This window comes from Ailuropoda melanoleuca, chromosome 13 (assembly GCF_002007445.2).
Source record: "Ailuropoda melanoleuca isolate Jingjing chromosome 13, ASM200744v2, whole genome shotgun sequence".
Taxonomy (NCBI): Eukaryota; Metazoa; Chordata; class Mammalia; order Carnivora; family Ursidae; genus Ailuropoda; species Ailuropoda melanoleuca.
Genome location: NC_048230.1, coordinates 67,767,372 through 67,789,608, shown reverse-complemented (window position 1 = coordinate 67,789,608; position 22,237 = coordinate 67,767,372). Strand labels below are relative to the sequence as shown.

Genomic DNA, 22,237 nt, shown 5'->3' with positions numbered 1-22,237 from the left:
ACGTCTGGGCTATAGAAGCAGCAACCCGGACTTGGCCACTGCCTGCCGTGCGTGTGGGGGGGGGCAGGAGTGGGACAGTGAAGTTGGACGTGAATTGCTGGGGAACCTTCCCTCCTGGGCTCAGGTTGACCTGAGGGCCGTGATGAGGTGGGTGGAGAGAGGGAGGAAGGGGGTTTTCAGGAGAAGGAAGCAGGCTGGGGGTGTGTGGGTGGGTGGGTGGGGGGGTGTGACTCCGTGTGCCTGTGTGTCTGCTTGTATCCAGGAGGCCCAGAATCTGAGGGACGTGTCTCAAAGAGGCGGAGAAGGGCCCAAGGAGCAAGTGTGTGTGTGTGTGTGTGTGCGCGCACGCGCGTGCTGTGCACGTGGTAGAATTGGTGAGTGGTTATGGATCAGGAAAATCCTGACCAGGTTCTTCTGCGAGGCCGCCTGTGTTCTGCTTGGGCTGGGACAGGAGTCCGTGGCCATGGGTGTGGTACATCGTTGCTCCTCTTGCTGCTTGGTTTGTCTTGGGAATGCCACTCCTGGGGACACAGGTCATGGTGGGAGCACTCAGAGACTCCTCAGTGGGGAACATGGGGGGGGGGCCAATGACTAGAGCCTTCTTGGCACTCGGCTTGCCTTGTGAATACGGTCGGGGGCATATGGGCCAGCACCAGGTACCAGCGCCTCGCAGGACCCATTGACTCCAGGGATCCCCCTCTTCCCTCTCTTTCCTCCATCTCCACCACACCACACCCTTCTTTCTGGCTTTGCCACTGCCTCTCCAGCCACCTCTCGTTCACCTCTTCCCCCTTCTCTCCTCCACGTCTCCCTGCGTGGGTTCCTCAGGGCTTCATCATGGTTATTGTTGTTTTTTAAAGGAAACTTCCTTTTTTATTATTTTAAAAAATATTTTATTTATTTATGAGAGAGAGAGAAAGAGCAAGAGAGAGAGCATGAGCAGGAGGAGGGGCAGAGGGAGAAGCAGACTCCCCGCTGGGCAGGGAGCCCCACGCGGGACTTGATCCCAGAACTCCAGGATCATGACCTGAGCTGAAGGTAGACATTTTTTTTTTTNCAAGCAGGGGGAGTGGGAGAGGAAGAAGCAGGCTCATAGCGGAGGAGCCTGATGTGGGGCCTCGATCCCATAACGCCGGGATCACGCCCTGAGCCGAAGGCAGACGCTTAACCGCTGTGCCACCCAGGCGCCCCTGAAGGTAGACATTTATGCAACTGAGCCACCCAGGCGCCTCTAGAGAAAACTTTCTTTTTTTAAATTAAGAAGGTAACAACACAGTACAGGGATTTTAAAAAACAGGAAGAGGGAAAAAGCGACTCCTTAGTATTGTTGGGAGTTTGGTGTGTGTTCTCTTCCCACTCTCCCCTCCGCCCCTTTCTTGGGTAGCCGTAGTCCTCCTGGTGCGTCTCAGGGCTGGCCCGCGTGTTCCCTCGGCCGTGTCTGCGGAGCGGCCTTCTGCATCGTTACATAGAGTCCCATCAGATACAAGACCAATTCACCGCTTTCCCTGTTGCTGGTCATTCAGGTTGTTTCCAGTCTTTGCTCTGATAAATAACACTGCAGTGAACATTGCACGAGGTGCTTTTGCTGTATTTTAGGTGATGCCTGTTAGCAGGGGGACGCCAGGAGTAGCATTCTGGGTCAAGGGCTGCGGATCCCTTCCAAGCTCCTGGTAGATTTTGCCAGATTGCTGGGCCCCTTGAAAGCCCAGCGTCCACCGAGTGGAAGGGCAGGCTGTTTTTGACCCCCTTCAGGTCTGCTGAACCGGTTCCTTGTGCTCAGGGGGTGTCGGGACCATCCTCTGTCTAGCTGTCATTCATGCTAGGAGGGGGCCCGGGTAGGGCTGTGGAGTGAGGCAGCCTGGGTTCAAAGCAGGCTCCCCTCTCCACCTGCTTGAGTCCAGCTCCTCAGCCGTAAAATGGGTATAATGAGAGTGTCCGTCTCACAAGGTGTGGTGACGATGGTGAGGTTCAGAGAGAGGAAGCCACCTAGTGACTTGGCCGGGCTTCCGGCCTTCTGGGCGGTCTCTTTCCCAGATGCTGGCCTACCCTTGGGGATGGTCTGATTTATAGAGGCCCGTGTCCCTGTGTTGGAGAATGTGTTAGAGGGGCCCAGTCCCTGGAGTAGAGTGTAAGGTGGGGCCTCTCCCTTTCCCCCCTTTTCTGGGGTGCTGTTTCCCCCATAGATATCTGTCTGGGTTAGAGTTTGGGCCCCTATCAAGTGTAATCCCTAGAGGTGCATTTAGGGTGCATGTTGGCCCCAGGAATCCCCCTGGCTGGTCCTTGGGGAGAGAGTTTCGTCAGGGGCTTCAAACCTGGAGGGAAAGGTGGGCTCCAAGGATCCTTAGGTGGCTGTATTAGTTTCTTTCCTATTGCTTTTGTAACAAATTACCACATGCTTAGTGTCTTAAAATAACCCAGATTTATTACTTTATAGTCTTGGAGGTCAGAAGTCTGGAACTGGGCCTTATGGGGCTAAAATCAAGGACTTGACAGGGCTGCCTTCCTTCTGGAGACTCCAGGGGAGACCATGTTCCTTGACCTTTCCCACTTCTAGAGGCCCCGTGTTCCTTGGCTCATGGTCCGCTCCAACAATGGCATCGCTCCAACCTCTGGTTCCACCGTCATACCTCCTTCTGTGACTTTCAGTCCCCTGCTTCCCTCTTTCACTTATAAGGACTTAAGGATTGATTAGATGGGGCCCACGTGGATGATTCAGGAGAATCTCATCTCAAACTTCTTAACGTAATCACACGTGCAAAGTCCCTTCTGCCATGTGAGGTAACATACAGATTCTAGGGGTTAGAACATGGACATCGTTGGGGGGCCATTATTCTGCCTATCACAGTGACCAATACCAGGAGTCTCTCTGGATTGGTGGACCCCCAGGTACTGTGGGAACCCTACCACCAGCCTCTATGATGGAGGAAAGGCCAGGGGAACCCAGATCTAATTATGCTTGGTTGGGGAGAGGCCTAAGAGACCATATCCCCAGATTCTCTGTGATGGAGGGCTCTGAGGGGAGGAGTGTACCCTGTGACCATGCGACAAAGTGTTCCACGAGGCAAACATCAGAGAACATAGCGCCCCGCCTTGAAGGTTAGGACAGGCGAGGAACTGCCCCAGGAAGCCAAGGAGCCCTGTTTATCCGTTGCCATCACTGATGTGTGTATATGTGTTTGTGTCTATGTTCACTCATCTGCATCTCTGCAGCGGAACTCGTGGAAGGGGCCAAGGAACAACTCTTTAAAAAAAAAGGCCCTTTCTGTTCTTGTTCTAAGCAAAATAATTACACAAATGACTAATTTTATCCCTAATCCCATAATTACTTTATTATGTAGCTGATGAGAAGGCCCTGAGCTGTGCCTATGGTGCCACTTTGGCGGCTGGCCCGGCTGGCCCGCTCTGCCAGCCCGGAGCCCCACCCTGCTTCTGACCCGTGTCCACCACGATGGCAAGTTGCTCAGTTCTGTTCTGGCCGAGAGCAGCTACACTTTGGCATTTGGGGTCTCTTCCCCCTCAGATCTACGCACAAGCACAGCTGCCTGGACACTAAGCGCTCGTGTTTATAGAATTAAGTAGGTAGGAGTCAAGAAATCTGGGTTCTAGTTCACCTCATTAACTTGCTCTGTGACCTTGAGCAAGTCATTTCCCTCTGGGTCATGACTCTATTGTCTGTCACCTGGGGCCCTTGCCAGCTTTAACACCCCATGATTCCATGAGGGGAACTGAGCTTTGAGACTCAGGTACCTTTTGCCACCTGCTGGCGGCGTGCTTCAGCCTTGGCTCTAGACTTAAGATATTGTACTAGTGACAGGCATTGTTTACCAGGTGCTTAGCCCATAGCAAACACTGTGCCAGGTCCTTCCCGTATATTTTTCTCATTCTGTACTCATGACTACGTGAGGCAGGCTTTACAGAAGAGGAAACTGAAGCAGGGATTGCCAGAGTGACTTGCACGCCAGGGAGTAGCAGAGCTAGGGCTATAACCTGCCCCCTTAGCTTCTAATATGTAAGCAAATGAAGGGCCATTCAGCAAGGAGGGGGTGGAGCTGGGATTTGAACCCAGTCTGCCTGTCCCCAAAGTTCTTGCTTTTCCCATAAGGCCAACCTTCCAGAGTTAGGCTTATAGGGGTGACTAAACCTCTTGAAAGTTGAATATGTAGACTTTAATTTGACACGACAAAATGGAGGAATGGCAAAATAAGTGGGAAAGACCAGGCAGTTAGGTGGCCAGTGTTGTGTTCTAGCTTTGCTCTGGTTCATGGTGTGACCTTAAGTAGGTCCCCACTTATCTCCAGGCCTTGGTGTTTGATCCGTATGACGAGGAATGGAGTTAGAGGGTTTCCGAAGGCCTTCCTGGTGTTGACGCTCTGCGACTATACGTCACCTCACCCCAGAAGGTGCCAAGGGGCAGGGGTCATCCCATGGTGGAGGCCAGTGGGTAGCAACTTGGCAGCCCTGCTTGTTTCTATTATGGTCACTCCATGAGATTGGGGGCTGCTTAGACCACGTCCCACTGAGGGAGCATCTGCAGAACAATTTGCTCAGGCCATGGAGTCGAGATCAGAGAGTGGAGGAGGTCAGGGGCGCCTGGGTGGCACAGCGGTTAAGCGTCTGCCTTCAGCAGGGCGTGATCCCGGCGTTATGGGATCGAGCCCCACGTCAGGCTCCTCAGCTATGAGCCTGCTTCTTCCTCTCCCACTCCCCCTGCTTGTGTTCCCTCTCTCGCTGGCTGTCTCTATCTCTAATAAATAAATAAAAAATCTTTAAAAAAAAAAAAAAAAGAGAGTGGAGGAGGTCATTTCCAGGATGTTCCTGCTGCTGCTGCAGGGCTACTGTCCAGCCTGGGCTCTCGGCGCTCTCAGGGATCTGGGTCTGGCCTCTGCCTCGCTCCAGAGACTGCAATGGACTCAGCCAGGGACAAGCAACGTGGCCAGTCTGTCTGTGGGAGTCTTTGCATGGTCCCTAGGGGCCTAAGCATAATGACTAATAAAAGCTACGTTATGTTTTCCCTGCGCACAATGCACTTCTGTTGCAATATTGTATTCATTTAGTTTTCTTAAAACTATATGATGAAGGGGCTATGGTCATTCCCACTCAACAGCTGAGGAAATGGACACCCAGGAGGTTAAGTAATTTTCTCCAGATCACACAGCTAGTGTGACTCCAGAGCCCACACTCTTGGCCTTTGGTACTGATATCCCAGGGGCTGAAGAAATAAGCACAAGGTTAGGAGTCACGTGGTTTTTGAATCCCAGCTCTCCCCTTACCATCTGTGTTTCCTGGGGCGAGTTACTTTAATCTATCTGAATTTTCATTTCTTCCTCCATAAAATGGGTACATGCATACCTGCCTGTCAGGATTACTTTGAAAATTGCTAAGATGATGATGCAGGACGTGTCCAGTGTGTGGTAGGTGGTCAGTAAAGGCCTTTCCACATTTGCCCTTTGCCCTCCTCTCTCCTTCCTACTTCTCCGGCATGCCTGAGCGTCCAGCCACCCTGGAGTGCTCTCCACACATGACTCATACCCCCGGGCCTTTTCACGTGCTGCTCTGCTACCTTGTCCTCTCTGCCTGTTATTCTTTCCTTCACTTCCTTCTGGGCTTCTGTCCTTCCCTCTTTCCCTGAGGATTCTGGGCGGGGGGAAGAGTGAGGCCAGATTCTCCGAGAGGCCTCTGCTTCAGTGATGATCAGAACAGCGCCTGAGTAGGGGCAAAATTCGGGTAGGAGGCAGGCCCGGAGCACCCTGGAAGTGCACGGCCTTGCTGGAAAGCCCTCCATTTGTGCTCCGCGGCCTCAGAAGGGTGTGCGGGTGGAGTGTGTTTCTTCTCTTTGCCTCACCCCGTTTCTGCATACTTTTCCAGTCCTTCCTATCTCTTTAGCTTTGTCTCTTAGTCTTTTACTCTGTTTTGGGGTTTTCTGCCTGGTACTTTGTTTTTTAATTAATTTTTTTTTTTTGCCGTGGTAAAATACTCATAACATACATTTATTATCTCCACCATTTTTAAGCGTACAGATCAGCTGTGTTGAGTACATTCGTGCTGTCAGGGAGCCATCACCACGTCCATCTCCAGAGCTTCTTTCATGCCAAACCGAAACTCTATAGCCATTAAACAAGAGCTCTCCCGTCCTCTCTCTCGTCCCAGCCCCTGGTAACCAGCACTCCACCTTCTGTCTCTGTGAATCTGCCGACTGTATGCACCTCATATAAATGGCATCAAACAGTATGTGCCTCTTTGTGTCTGGCTTATGTCACTGGCATAATGACTGCAAGGTCCATCCATGTTCCAGCAGGTGTCAGAATTTCCTTCCCTTTTAAGACTGAAGACTATTCCATCGTATGTGTGGGACACATTTTGCTTGCCCGTCCATCTGTTTTTGGACTCTTGTGCTGCTTCTGCTTCTTGGTGGTCGTGAATAACGCTGCTAGGGACACAGGTGTACAAATATCTCTTCAAGACCACGCTTTCAAATCTTTTGGGTGTATCCCCGAATTGCTGGATCATGTGGTTAGCACTTAGAGAGAGAGCGTGCGGGGGTTGGGTGGTGTGGAGGGAGAGGCAGGGAGAATCTCAAGGGAAAGAGAGGGCAGAAGCAGAGGGAGAGAGAGAAGCCCAAGCAAGCTCCACACTCAGCGCGGAGCCCAACGCGGGGCTTGATCCCACGACCCTGAGATTGTGACCTGGAGCCGAAATCAAGAGTCAGACGCTTAACCTACTGAGCCACCCAGGAGCCCCTGGTTAGCAGTTTTTAAAGCCACTCTTTATTGTGTGCTTACACACTCACCCTGTATTGCCCCATTCAATCCCTATGTCCACTCTGTACCATAGACAGAATTATCCTCCATCTGCAGCTGAGGAAGGAAGGCTCGGAGGGGTGAAGACGGAGGCTCCAAGCCCGGGAGCCGGGTTAGGTGCGGACCTGCGGCCAGCGTCCTTGACCCTTATGTGGTGCTGCCGCCCAGTGGCCTCCCTATCCCCACCGGTCACAGTTTCTGCCTCTGTTGGGTGGTTTCTCTCACCTCACTCACACAGTCGCTCTCCTGCCTCGTGTGTGTTCGCTGTCTCTGGAGACTTGGAGCAACCTGAGTAAAGGCCCTCTGACTGCTAGGAAGTTTTTGTGAGCTGGGGACCTGCATAGAGAGGCCTGTAATTTGCTTTCTCATCATGGTTCTGTGAATTTATACTCACCTCTCTCCCAGCGGCGGACGGGAGCTCAGTCTGCGTCATGTCAGAGAGCTGCCCGCTAGGGTCAGCTCCAGGGGCAGGGGCACTGTACCCCCCAGAGGGGCAGTGAGGTAGGGGAGAGGACCTGGCCAGCCAGCCTGGGATTCTCCTGGCTCCCCAGTTTCCTAGCAACAGCACAGAGACAGAACATTGTATAGAAAGATGGAGGAAGAGAGGCTTCTAAGTGGGTTCCAGTGACACTTGCCTTTTCCTGACCTTCAAAACGGTCAGAGCAAAATATTTCTAAGTTTAGGTGATTTTACTGGTTTTCTAAATTCAAGCCAGACTTAGAATTTACATGCTTATCGCCGTCTTTCTGTTGTCCTTTTTTCTTTATTTTAACTTTTTTTTTATTATGGAAAATTTCAAACCTGCTGAGAATTAGAGCGACTAGTATACCGAACCTCCACGAGCCCATTGCTCAGTTTTGACAATAATCAATATGTAGTCATAGCCCAACTACCAATGAACATGGGAGTCAAAAGCTTTCTTCATTCACAGCACACAGCAGCTGCTTAATAAACAAACAGATGCTGGCTGATGATGAGTCGTTCTCCTGCTCTGGGTCTTGGTTTCCTCACCTCCGTGGGAAAGGGGTAGGGCCAGATGATTTATTTCTGAGAGATGTGGTGTGGGGCAGTGGTCAGTATACACTTAGTGTCAGACACACTTGTTCAAATCCTTGTGCTGCCATGCCCTAGCTGGATGTCCTTACGTGAGTTACATCTCGGTTTCCTCATCTGTAAAATGGGGCTACTAGGTCCTGCTTCTCAGGAATGGTTTGGAGCATTGAATAAAGATAAGGTAACTGTGGTGACTAACATAATAAAAAATTACTATTAAAAAAAAAAGTAGCTGTTTTGTTGCTGGTACTTTTATTGCTTTTTTTTTTAAATATTTTATTTATTTATTTGACAGAGATAGAGACAGCCAGCGAGAGAGGGAACACAAGCAGGGGGAGTGGGAGAGGAAGAAGCAGGCTCACAGCAGAGGAGCCTGACGTGGGGCTCGATCCCATAACGCCGGGATCACGCCCTGAGCCGAAGGCAGACGCTCAACCGCTGTGCCACCCAGGCGCCCCTTATTGCTTTTTTTTAAAAAAAAGATTTTATTTATTTATTTGAGAGAGAGAGGGTGAGAGAGAAGGTGCGCGTGGAAAAGGGGCAGACCCGGGGGAGGGAGAGGGACAAGCAGACTCTTCACTGAGCGTAGAACCCAACACGGGGCTCCATCCCACCACCCTGAGATCAAGACCTGAGCCGAGATCAGTAGTGGGACGCTTAACCGACTGAGCCACCTGGGCGCCCCTATTATTGCTATTTTTAATATTAGTATTCCGGTGGGAAGATTCCATGTGCATACTTCAAAAATACAGAAGTAAATTGGAATTGACTAGAATGCAAGGCCTAGGATTCCACTTCTTTTTTTTTTTGTCCCAGTCAGCCGATAGTCAGAAGCTGGAGGAAAGGACAGTGCAGCCGAAGCCTGTGCCCCAAATGTGGAGCTGGGAGCAGGCCTAGCGTGGGGGCCATGCAGGCTGATTCCATCTCCTCCCCTCCCTCCCCCCAGCCACACAAGGGGGCTGTAACCGCAGTGAGAGGAGCCTGCCAGCTGCTGCCTCCCCAGTGAGATGGGCCCTAGCAGAGGTGGAGAGAGTGCATGGCACGACATCTCGTTGCTAGGAGACCCGAGGAGGCAGCAAGGCCCCACCTCCGGAGCTGGGAGGGAATGATGGCCTGGTGTGGAGATGCAGGGCACGTGGCCCTAGATGGGCTGTCGTGGGGGGTTCTGGGCCGGGGATGGTGGTGTAGCGACTATAAGCTCGGCTGGAAGGGAGGGCTCTGTAGAATACAGCTCCTTAGAATGTGGGCTCAGGATACCCTGTTCAGTTCTTCCATTTAACTCCTTCTGTACGCAAGTCAGACCTGTGTCTGAATCCTGACTTCCTATGTGACCTTTGGCAAGTGGTGCGCTGCTACCCTTGCGGGGCCTCGGTGTCCTCCTCTATATAATGGGTACAACTCCCACTTCAAAAGCCGTTGTGAGGGTTAAGTGATATGAGTACAATAAAATGCTCTAGAAAAAAGGAAAATGGAACATAGTGCATGTTCACTACCACTTGTTAAGCTTTTTAAAATAAGTTCCAGTATAGTTGACATACCATGTGACATTAGTTTCAGGTGTACAACACAGTGATTCAGCTTCTCTGTGCCTTATGCTGTGCTCACCACAAGTGTAGCTGCCGTCTGTCACCAGACGGTGTTACAGCATCATTGACTGTATCCCTTGCACCTCGCCTTTTATTCCTGTGACTTCATTCATTCCATAAGTGGAGGCCTGCGTCTCCCATGCACCTTCACCCATTTTGCCCATGCCTCTCCCCTCTGGCAACTATCAGTTTGTTCTCTGTATTTATATGTCTGGTTCTCCTTTTTGTTTGTTTATTCATTTGTTTGGTTTTTTTTAGATGTCACATGCGTGAAATCATTTGGTATTTGTCCTTCTCAGTCCGACTTCTTTCACGTAGCATAATACCCTCTGGGTCCATCCATGTGGTCACAAACAGCACGCTCTCCTCCTCTTTTATGGCTGAATAACATTCCACTGTAGATACTTGTCACGTCTTCTTTCTCCATTCATCTGTGGATGGACACTTGGGCTGCTTCCATATCTTGGCTTTTGTAAATAATGCTGCAATAAATACAGGGGTGCATATATCTTTTTGAATTAGCGTTTTCATTTTCACTGGGTACGTACCCAGTAGTGGAATCACTGGATCGTAGGGTATTTCGATTTTTAATTGTTTGAGGAACCTCCATACTGTTTTCCACAGTGGCTGCACCAATTTACATTCCCACCAACAGATTTACTACCACTTTTATCTTTATTATAATACCCATTTCCCTTATTGTAAAATGAGACGCACTCTCTCTGGATCGGACTCTCTGTCTGGATGAGATTCATGGGCAGGGGTTCCTGGAGGAGGGCACTTCCGCTGTGGAGGCCTGTGTCAGAGGACTGTGGGGGATGGTTGGATGGGGCCCCCAGTTAGTGAACTCCAGGGGGCACCTGGGGAGGGTGTGGAAGTTCAAAGCCAGAGGGAGACTTGGTAAGAGTGGTGGCTGAAGGGATGGGGGCTCTAATGAGAACCGGGAAGGGCTTTGAATGGTTCAGGCCAGAGGCTGTGAGTCAGCTGAGAGTAATGGGCCTTTCTTATTATCTTTCTTATGTAAATAATATATGTTCTCACACATCCGCACACCAGAAAATCAGCAAGAAAGTAAAACAAAACCCAAATAAGCACAAAAGAAATAATTCCACTGTAAAAAAACGACATCTGGGAACATTATTTTTTGTATATTTCCTTCCAGTTTTCTTTTCTATTTTTTTTAAAAAATATTTTATTTATTTATTTGAGAGAGAGAGAGAGAGAGAGAGAGAGGGAACACAAGCAAGGGGGGAGGGGGAGAGGCAGAGAGCCAGATGCAGGGCTTGATCCCAGGATCCTGAGATCAGGACCCCAGCCGAAGGCAGATGGTTAATCAGCTGAGCCACCCAGGCGCCCCTCTAGTTTTCTTCTTTCTCTATGCATGCACACATACGTTTTATAGAAACTAGATCATATGTTACGTACTGTTTTGTACCTGCTTTTTAAAATTTTGTATTCTGTTATGAATGTTATTACATACAATCATATAGATTCACAACACTATATTTTAACAACATTATATTTCAGGATATTTCTGTATCATTATTTATATAACATAGCCGCTATTTTGGGGCATTTCTATTAGTTCTAATTCCCACTTCACTCTGGTGTACAAGACTCTTGTACACACAAAACAAATGTTCTCATGGCTATATCTTTATGTATATGTATTGTAGAGGAAGAATTTCCAGCTTAAAGTTATGTACACTTTTAAGGCTTAGAATGCACTTTTCCAAAGTGCCCTCCAGAAAGATGAAATCAGCTGACAACAGCATTGACACTGTTCAAGTCTGCCTGACTTACTCCGTACGTGCTCATTGCCTTAATGCCTTAATGCCTTAATACCCAGACTGCAGTGAGGTGGGGGGAGGGGGAGAGGCTTCCTCAGATGGACTCGGGAGGAGGAGAGGTATCAGTAGCTACTCTGAAGGGACTCTTGCAGAGAGAGGGGCCCCTGCATGGCCTGGTGGCCTGGTGTAGGCTGTCCGGGGGAGGGCTGTGTTGGTCAGGGGAGGCTGGGCTGGGCTGGGCTACGGGTCCAGATCGGCTGCACGGGCTCGGGCTCGGGCTGGGCAGTCTTGCCCCTGGTGTGATCCTGGGCTCAGCCTGGTGTGATCAGCGTGGTCACCAATCCAAGACATTCATTCTAGAAGCTGGCGCAGCCTCTCTGGCCATGCCGACAGCCGTGTACATTCACGTAGTGGGTAGTGATTCATCAGAGCTGGCGGTGGCAGCAGTCGCTCTGACAGAGTGGAACTGCTCTCACCCATCCTGTCACTCGGCCTCTAAAAATATCTCTTGCCTGTTCTGAGTGACCGCGCCACCAATTGTCTGGAGTTGTAGTCCCTTGGCTGTGGCTGTGTGAGGGGGGGTATATGCGTGTCTGAATGTGTGTCTGTGTGTGTGTGTGTGTCTGTCTGTGTGTTGGGGGTGGGGGTTGGCATCTGGGACCCTCTTTAGTGGTTGGCATCTGAGCTGGGGATTTGGGGTGGAGGAACGAGAGGCAGGCAAGCTCCTCCTCTTCTACCTTCTCATGGCTGGGGACAACCTGTCTGCTCTTTGGGAAGTGGCAGAGACAGCCCATGGGGGCCAGGGTTGTCTTCAGGACTGTGTGCTCACTCCCTGCTGCCTGGGGGGAGCAGGAGGAGGGGGGCAGCCTGCAGAGGCAGTAGGACAAGGCAGGGGGCAGGCTCTGGGAGGGATGCATAGCATTTAGCCCAACAACAATTGAATCCTATGAAATCCCATTTCAGATTTCATCATTTTGGTGAAATTTTTCACATAGAGTTCCTTTAAATTAGATACAAATACAGCTGATTTCTTATCATGGATGATTAGAGACCATCCAGCTAAGGTTTCTTGACCAAGTGTCCATGGATGCAGGGGGTGATCAATGCATGGGCATGAGGTCTCTTGATGCCTGAAATAACAAGAAGCGACCGTGCGCGTACGTTCATGTGCATAATGTATGTGTGTCTGGATGTGTGCCTGTGTGCCTTTTTCTGGGGGAGAAGCTCTGTAGTTTTCATCTCATTTTCAGAGAAAACCATGACCCATAAGAGGTTAAGAACCACATTAGGCCAACCCCCTCCCATTAGAGGTAAGGAAATTGAATCCAGAGAGGAAAATGACTGCCTGAGATCTCATTGCCAAGATTGGAGTCCAGGTTTGTCGATACCATCTCCTGCTGGCTGGTTCCCTGAGTTTGGATCCAGCCCCTGCAGTAGGCAGAACCCCAGGTACTGTTCCCATTCCCTTCTGTCTGGCTTGGAGCAACTGGATAGGCTTGACGCTTTCCATGGCAGTGGGCAGCTGGGCACTCACTTCCAGACCTTCCTATTCCCAGATAGTCTTGCAGGAGGAGACTCATCGGCCATCTTCTGACTTGATCCCTTATAGGGCATCTTAGCTCAAGACATTAAATCCGCCTTCTGTGCCTTGACACAAGACATACCCTTGCCTTCTGGGAGAGGAACTGACACCTTTGGCCTGGAGAAAAGTCACTGGTGCTATGGGGGAGTGGGCCTAGGGATATTATATGATGGACAGGCAGGAGGCCATAGCTCACGGCAGGAGACAGATGCTGGTCCATTGTATGTGGGAGGAATTCAACTTGGTACCATAGGAGTTTAGATGAAGTGGCACGTGAGGATTAAAAATGATAATTAATGTTCATTGACCACTTACTGTATGCCAGGAACTCTTCTAAGAAAAGTGCATGTGTTAACTTCTTTGATCTTTATAATAACCACATAGGGTTATTATAAGTAAACTGAGGCCGACGAGATTATGCATACTGGTTAATGTCTGAGTCAGGACATGGAGCCATGTCTTCTGACTCCAGAATGTAGAGTTCCTTTGGAAGCAGCACGGCCGCTAGCCTCTGTGTGGTCAGATCTCCTACCTGAGTGTGCATCAGAACCGTGAGAGGGTTACTTCTCTGAACCCCCAAGTTTCTGACTCTGTAGATCTGGGGGCCTGAGGATTTGTGCACTAAGGCGTTCTCCGATGATACTGCTGTTCCAGGGACCACGCTTTGAGAACCGTTGCACTCTGCTTTCCTGCTTAATGATAGGAAGAAGTGGATAGAGGGAAGGGAAGTGGTTATTGATCTTGCCTGGATTATCGTAATGCTCTCTGGCCCACGACCAGGTCCAGGTCTCTCCTACCCTCCAGTCACTTGCTCCTCACGAAGGACAAATTTATCTTCCTAAAGCCCAGCTCTGCTCATGCCATGCCTCCACTCACAGTCTTCTGGATTCTTGGCCACGTGTACCACCGCCGTCTAGTAGAACTGTTTGGAAACGGTGCACATCTGCGCTGTCCAGTATGGTGGCCACTAACCACAGGTGGCTATGAATTTTACATTTTTTCCCATTTTAATTCATTTACATTTAAATGGTCACATGTGGATAGTTGCAAGACAGTACAGGAAACCACTTGGGATGCCATGCCATTTGAGGCTCCCACTGGTACCATATGCCTTCCAGCCCCAGCCTCAGCCCTTAGCATCCCCAGCTCAGGGCCATACGAGACTGGTTTCCTGAGTCTACCCTGGACTCCCCAGCCCTGGGCCTTATTTTATGCTGTCTCCTCCACCTAGACTGTCCTTCTGCCCTGTCTGTAATGCTCAGCCCAAATGCTACCTCTGCCTTGAAGCCTTTGACCTCCGCCCCTCCCCCAGTCTCTTTCTCCTCTGAGCTCCAAAACACTTCATCCTTTTCTTACAGCCTTTAGTATTTTTTGCCTTCTATTGCATTTGGCCGGTGCTGGTGTTTTCTCTAAACTGTGAGCTTTCAGAGAGCATGACTGTTTGCTAGTGAGTTCTCGCGGCCTAGCTCAGGTCCCCCCAGGCACACAGAGGAGCTCGCTAAATCCCACAAACCTTTGCCCTGGTGCATTAGGGAAGCAGAGGTGGGTAACGTGCCCTTCCTGTCCTCAAGCTGCTCACGGGCTCTCTCGAGAATCTGATTCATGTCCAGAGAACCACTGAAGCCAATGGTTATTTTGGGCAGGAAGATAAAAGCCATAGAGGGCCGAGTTGGCGAGGGAGTCCAGCAGGAGCCACCGAAGCAGAAGGCTGTGTTTATACACACAGAAGCCTTCTCTGCCCAGCCTGGCCTGGTACAAGGGAACATCCAGACATCACTGCCTGGCCGCCTCACGAAGCTGGGGATTAACCAGTGATACAGCGACTGGTCTCACTATCTGATCCCTGCACATGGGTGGATGAGGAGAAGGTTGCAAAGACTACAGAGCTCTGCCAGCTTCTGGAAGTAGAGTGTTGGCTGGGTGGCACCTGGGCTGGGAGTCTGAGCACAAGAAAATGTCCATTGTGGTCTGGGCCATGGGCAGCAGGTAAAATTCTGCGTGGCCTGGTGTGGGAGCTTAGAGACTTTGAAAACAGTCCTGGTTGAAATAGAAAGACAGTCCAAAAGAAAAAAAAAAAAGAGAGAGAGATAAACAGGTTTCTAATTTCAGAATCTAGTACTAAGAGTATTCCCCCTTCTTTTTTTTTTTTTTAAGATTTTATTTATTTATTTGACAGAGATAGAGACAGCCAGTGAGAGAGGGAACACAAGCAGGGGGAGTGGGAGAGGAAGAAGCAGGCTCATAGCGGAGGAGCCCGATGTGGGGGCTCGATCCCATAATGCCGGGATCACGCCCTGAGCCGAAGGCAGACGCCCAACCGCTGTGCCACCCAGGCGCCCCAAGAGTATTCCACCTTCTGAAAATCTCTAGCATGGATTCATCTCTGGGACAAAAAACTTTTCTAAAAAGAAATCTTTGTTGAGGGGCACCTGGGTGGCTCAGTTGGTTGAGCGTCTGACTCTTGCTTTTGGCTCAGGTCAGGATCTTGGGGACGTAAGATTGAGCCCTGCATCGGGCTCCATGCTCAGCACAGGGTCTGCTTCTCTCCCTCTCCTTCTGCCCCTCCCCTGCTCGCTCCTGCACTCCCTCTCTCTCTAAAATAAATAAATCTTTAAAGAAAAACTTTATTGAAGTTATAAATGCAGAAAAGTACACAGATTGTAAGTTTACACATACTGTGAAACTGTAATCCAGACAAGAACTAAAACACAGCCAGCATCTGCACCCGAGACTGGTGATAAACCAAATGTACACAGGACTGATGATGGAAAAGCACGGGCTCTGGAGTCAGGCGTGTCTGCAATTGAGTCCTGCCCCCGCCCCAGCAGTGTGACCTTGGTTTAGTGACTTCACTGCTCTGAGCTTCAGTTTCCTCCCCCTGTGAAATCAAGTGCATTTATAACCTCTGCTTTACAGGGCAGTAAGAGATTAAAAACTGAAAATGTATCCAAATTGCTAGGCACAGTGCCAGTGCATAGTGGGGACCCAGCTGCTCTCCGCAACGATGATGTGGATTGATGGTGTCACTGCGGCATCTTCTGGCACATGGGGCCGCAGACACATTGCCACTTTCCTCCCGTCACCTCTCGCGGCTCCCAGCCTCTGTATGGGAGTCTCCAAGGTCTCTTCTGATGGCAAGGAATCTGGGATGCTCTGTGGACGCAGACCTCAGCTGACACGTCAGGCACCTGATGGGAGGCTGGGGGGACGGTCGGTATCGAGGGAGACCATGGCCAGGTCCTTCCTGTTCAAGCCCTGGGAGTGTGGCTCTCAGGCTCCTGGGCGAGGGCTGATTTCCCAGGGGCAGTCGGAGAGTGGGGCTCCATTAAGAAATGTAGCCAAGGTGCATTGGTGTCAGCAGAACTCAGTCTCAAGAGCGTCCTGGCATCCTGGTGAATTCTTACTCCCAGCCTCCGACTCTGGGAGTGAGGATGGCCCAAGGGCCTTTCAGCGCACATGGATTATGAGCTGGGCCCCCATGGGGAGAAGGATGAATGGGACCCCTGCCATCAGGTTCACAGCAGATGGGAATTAAGGCCTTTCAGCACCTCAGGTGACCCAAGGCTGGAGGGCAGAGTGTGGGAGGGAGAGGCCCAGAGTTTCCTTCTATCTGGGAGGGGTTGTTGCCAAGAGGAGGAGACCAGGAAGGACTTCCTGGAGGATGCCTGGATGAATGACCATGGGAAAAGGAGGAGGGGTCTCCCGGGCAGAGAAAAGAATGTGGACAGAAGCCAGAAGTGGAGAGGCAGGGCTGGGCCGCTGTCCCGGGAGTCTGGAACCATTCATTTTGACAGAGCTCCCCACCCAGAAGAGCCAGGTGAGATCAGCCTGTGAATGGTCTGGAGACTCAGGCTGAAGGGTGTGGCTTGCTTTATCAGAGAATGGGGGGACCACTGAAAGTTCCTCCATTGAGGAAGCAGAGCAGGACCAGCTCCTGGAGATTTGCTCAGTGGAGACCAGCAGGGACGTGTTCGTCTAGGGCTGCATTATTTTTTGGCCAAAGATGGCAGCCAAATGTCCAGGCTACTGGAGTGGGCCGTGAGAGCCCTTGGGATGCACGGACCTGCGCAGAGGCCTGGCTGCGGGTACAGAAGGTGGAGGGGAGGCGGGAGAGGAGGAGGAGGAGGAAGGGGGAAGGTAAGGTTCCCACCTTTGCCAAGCTGCAGTCTTGTTGGAGAAGCTAGAGAGCCTCATGACAACTGAATTCCGAATTCAGAAGTGGAGACATGAGATGTGTGGTCCCGGAGGCCAGAGGAGGGACAGGCTGGGTACAACATGGGTGGAGGAGGCAGGGAGGGTGAACTTTCTGGAGGGGAGGCAACCTTTGGAGGCTTTGGAGAGATTGAGGGTACCACAGGGCATGCTCAGCCCTTTGTGGGTATTCTGTCACATCCTCTTCCTAGGAGCTCTAAGAGGTGGTGCCAATGTCACCCCCCATCTACAGAGGTGGGAACTGAGGCTCAGAGAGGTTAAGGCCTTGCCCAAGGTCACACAGCTCCTGTACAAATGAATGAACATTCCCCATCCCTGCCTCCGTCCCTCCCCAGAGGTAACTGATGCCCTCGCACTCTTCAGCAACACCACACTAGATCTAGAAAAGTGCTTTGTTCTGTGTGACCTGCCGTGCAGCTCGGTCATCATTCCACACCAGAGTATGACCTAATGCAGGAGTGTGTGGCTCCCACGATCTGGGCTGGAAGATTCCAGGGAAGGGTGGTCCCTGGGGACTGCAGTGCTTTGGGGAGCCTTTCTGGAGGAGTCTGAAGGCGAGGAGATGGGGGGCAGCAGGAAGGGATGGGTCCCTGCCAGGTGAGTGCTGCTGCCTGTCCACCCTGCCTGCTCTCTACACCCAGACGCAGCCACCCTGCAGTGCCTTCCAGAGAGCGCCAAAGACCAGTGAGAACAGCCTTGTCAGGCAGAATGTCCCAGGCCTGTGGGTCACGCTGCTCTGGAAAGTTTGGCTCTGGTAGCTTCCCCCGGAGACTGGCCCAGCTCTCAGCTGCCTGGGACTGCAGCTCAGCCCACCCGGGCCCTGCAGCCCTCTGGGGCCAAAGCCAGATGCCCTGCAGCTTCCTTGCCCTGGAATACCCTCCTTGCCATGACCTTGCCTTTAACCTAGCTCAGTTTAGGCGTCCCCTCCTCCAGGAAGCCTTTTCTGAGCTCCAGGGGCTGGGTTAGAACTTCAGATTATCTAAACCTGTGCCAACTAAAGGAAATGTCCTGTGAGCCACGTATGTAATTTACAATTTTCTAGGGCCCACATGAGAAAAGAAAAGTAAAAAGAAACCAATGACATATTCTAAAGTTTTTTTTTTTTTTTTTAATTCAACAGAGATAGAGACAGCCAGGGAGAGAGAACACAAGCAGGGGGAGTGGGAGAGGAAGAAGCAGGCTCATAGCGGAAGAGCCTGATGTGGGGCCTCGATCCCATAACGCCGGGATCACGCCCTGAGCTGAAGGCAGACGCTTAACCGCTGTGCCACCCAGGCGCCCCCCAATGACGTATTCTAATGATCTATTTCATGAACGCAATACATCTAAGATATTTCCACACAAACATTACTGAGCTATATTACACTCTTTATAAATTAAATCTTCAGTGTCCAGTGCCAATTTTAGACTTACAACACACCTCAGTTTGCATCCCTCACATTTCAAGGACTCAGTAGCCACAAATGCCTCATGGCTCCCACAGTGGTCAGCAGAGCTCTGGAGGCAGGAGGAGAGCGTAAGGTTTTGACGTGGCAGTCCCATCCTGGCTCTGCCCTTTCTTCGCTGGGTGAACTTTGGGAAATCATTAACCCCGTTAAGCCTCGCTTACTTGAGCTGTGAAAGGAGCGAATGGCTTTGGTCCTAGAGAATTATTGTGAGCATTCCACAAATGAGTGTGTGTCTCATGCCAGGTACAGAGTAAGTGCTCAGAAAATGGTGGTGGTTTATCTTACAGCGCCTTCTGGTGGGCTGGCTTGTGCGCCATTCTCCCCCACGGGACTGACTGTGAGTCGGAGGACGGAGACTACCCAATTCTCTTGCCTCTCCTGAGTCCAGGGCCCGGCTCAGTGTGAACATCACTGCTTGCTAAATGAAAGATTAAATCCTTGGGCTAGCATGCTAGCCACCCACGCTGCCCACCCAGGAACCAAGGGGCCCCTGCTGGCTGGGAGTCACGAGACTGCTGACTACTTGGGGTGAGCTTGGCCGAGTCCGCTGAAGATAAAAGAGGAGGTAGGAGGGGCCCTGCTTGAAGGGTTCGGTGTCCTCTCTGCCCCAGACTTGGGAGGCTATTGCTGATGCCTTGTGCTTTGCCTTCCCAGTTGATGGAGCAGGTCATTTCCATCCTTCTCCTGGCTTTCCTGTATCCTGGCCCTTTTCCATCAAGTTCCCTGGAGTAAAAAATTTAAGAGAAAATAATTTCTCCTACCTCCTAGGCAGACCAGAGAGGGGGGAGGGGTCCTGTCCCTTCTCTTCTGCCAGCATTTGCTGACCTTCCATCACACCAACCCAGTAACAGAAGTAGGGCAGGAAGAGTTTTTCCCATTTTATAGATGAGAGAACAGGCTCAGAGAGGTCAAATAGTCTGCTCAAGTAACGCAGACAGTGGTAGCGCCAGGGCCGGGAGCAGAATTCAGAACGAAGGGAACTGGAAAGAACCCCTTCATTGAGTGGGCTCTTCTCTTCTTTGTCCACCTGGGCCCCTAGCATTTCTCCACGGGGAGCTTTCATGAGAGGTGGTCCTGGGTTGGGTCGTATTCCTGTGCCTCAGCTTCCCTGCCCGGGGAATGGAGGCAGCAAAGGAACTAGAGTATTAATTTCAACTGATGCCCGTAAGGGGCTGTGTGTTCTTCAGAGTACTCCCACCCTCTGCCAGATTTCTCTGGAAAAGGTTATTGCAGGGTCAAGTGGAAAGTGGTCCAGAGAGCTAGTGTGACTGAGCAAGTATGACCTTGGACAAGTCGCTCAGCACGCTGGGCCCCAGCCTGCCTATTTATAAAATGGGGATGATATTATCTCACAAGATGTTGCGAAGGTCACACATGCGAGTACTTTGCAAACTGGAACGTGCTAATAGAAATATTGGTCAATAATAATACTAGAAATAATGACAATAGAAGGGGCCCACTCTTCTCTGGGGTCCCACTGACCTGAAGGGAATTGGGCCTTTTGAGTATAAACCCAGAGTGATGTCTGGGAACGCCCTGCCTTGGTCTTCGGAATGTAGCTCGGATTCTTCTGGGAAAGTGTGAGGCTGCATCTAGCTGAGGAGGGTGGGAAAATGGCCCTGACCCAGGGGAGGAAGGAGAAGGAAGGAAGGGGAGGAGGATCTAGAGAAGGAGAGCGAACTAGGAGGAACTAGGGCTTTGGCCATGTGCTCTGTCCTGCCCATAGGAGGCCAGGGATGGGAAGGTCAGTGAACAGAAGAGGCTCAGAGTCAGTCTGGAATAAAAATAGTGGCAGGCAGGGAGTCAAGGATCTCTGACCAGATGTGCAGAAGAAACAGCGAGTTCATCTGGCATAACTCCTAAGTGTACTGATCCTTTCACTCATTCATTTGAATAAATGTGTAGGAACTGAACTCAAAGCATCCCTAGCGGCAAAGTGATTTGCCAAAGGCCCTGCCCCTGAGGGCCTGGGGAGTTCCTGGGAGGAATTTGGGAAGCCGGAGAATGGAAAGTCCAGAGGTAGAGGAAGACATCTGTAAGGAAGTCTGCCCAGCGGGACTCTGGTCCTTCTGTGAATTGGCTCTGGGCTGCTTTGTCCATCTTCCCAGCTCCTGTCCGGAGCAAGGGCGTGTTCTCTAGGACTGGGAGGAACTGGCTTCCTTCTGCTTGCGCTCTGCCCACTCCTGAGCCTAGTGGACAGTCCCAGTGAAGGGACTGGAAGCTATGTCTTGGGAACATCTGGTGAAGGAGTTTGTCATGTGTAAGTTGGAAAAGATAAGGCTTGGTGTGGGGGTGGGAAAAAGGGACACAGTTGCTATCTTGAGTTCTCTGAAGGGTGCTGGGGAGAAGGCATGGCCTCATTCTGTGGAGGCCCTAAGGGGTGGTATTAGGACCTAGGTTGGCAGGTCGCCATGAGGGAGCAGCCATGTTAGGTGGGAGAAGTGGAGAGAGGGAGTAGAGGTGGATACTGGTGGGTGGACACTGAGGGACACAAGTCAGTGGTGAGACTGACACAAGGAACTGCAGCTTAGCGGGACGGATGGCTTAGTTCATGTCTGGGCTGCTTCCCAGCTTTGGGCCTCTGTGGTTTCTGCTGCAGTGGAGTCTGGGGTGCCTAGAACAGTGGCTGGCATATAGTAGGTACTCAGGAATTATCTGGAGAGGAAAAAAATCTATGTGTCTGCCTGGGGGGAAGGGGCTAGGGAGTAGGTGTCATGTGGGCTACAAATGTGGACCATGGGCAGAAGTCTTTGGAGATTATGTTGGGAGCTACTCACTGTCTTCCCCGGGGCTTCCCGCATGAAATGAGACCCTAGACATGAATATGTCCAACCTTTTCTTTGATTGTGTGCAAACTGAGGCCCAGAGTGAGAGAACAACTTGCCCAAAACTATTGGCCAAGGCAGTGGCAGGGCTGGACCAGATCCTAGGCCCTCTGCCTCCCACAGTCCTCTGCCATTTGAGGTCCTGGCCTGTGGACCCAGGGAGTTGGAGGTGTGGCGGTTGGGACCAGTTTCTGAGTTAGTTCTGCTGAAGGGCTTTCACTTGGTTTTGACTCATAACCTCAGCGCCATAGACCCTTTGGCTATCCCCGCCCCACACGGTCCTGGAGCCTAGGTGCACACCCAGCTTGTGCTCACACATCCAGAAAAAGACGTCTGTACGCAGGCCCAGTCCGCAGTTATACTTAGGGTCATTGCCACCAAAGCACATGTGGGCAAATGCACACAGACACTCAAGAGACACGCAGGATCCCAGGACACAGTTTGCGCATACCTCCTCCCCCATGCGGGAGGAGCCCTGGGTCCCACGGAGATTGTGCCCTTCTTTGCTGCTGGGGAGGTGAGGGTATCCGGCTCTGCTCGGTGGGCTGGGAGGCCCACTGAGTCTGAGTCACCCCTTCTGAGTCAGGGATCCTCCCCCTTCTTCTCCCCTCCCCCTCCCTCTGTCTCTGCCGAGCTCCCAGGAGGGGTTGTCCCCGAGCGGAGGGCCGAGGCTTGTGGGGTGGAGGGGGGTGGGGGCAGCGAGGGCGCGAGAGTTGGCTCCGTGGCTCCGCCGCCGTCCCGCAGGGGTCCGGGAACTGCCGGTGACAGCACCGGGGAGGAGGTGGCCTGGGAGCCTGAGGGAGAGAGAGGGAGAAGGAGGAGGAGGAGGAGAGGGAGGCTGGCAGAGAGGAGGCGGAGGCAGGGGCAGGGCCGCCGAAGGGAGCAGGCAGGCGCGCGGCGGCCGCCCCTGGGCTGGGCGCGGAGGCCGGGCGGGCGGGGGCTGG

At 51.6% G+C, this 22,237-nt stretch overlaps 1 protein-coding gene across 2 annotated transcripts in view; it reads left to right on the top strand.

The window, feature by feature from the left end:
- The window catches only part of EPB41L1 (erythrocyte membrane protein band 4.1 like 1), a 106,448-nt gene that overhangs the window by 14,276 nt on the left and 69,935 nt on the right, over positions 1-22,237 (top strand). The gene's annotated exons all lie outside the window — the stretch shown is intronic.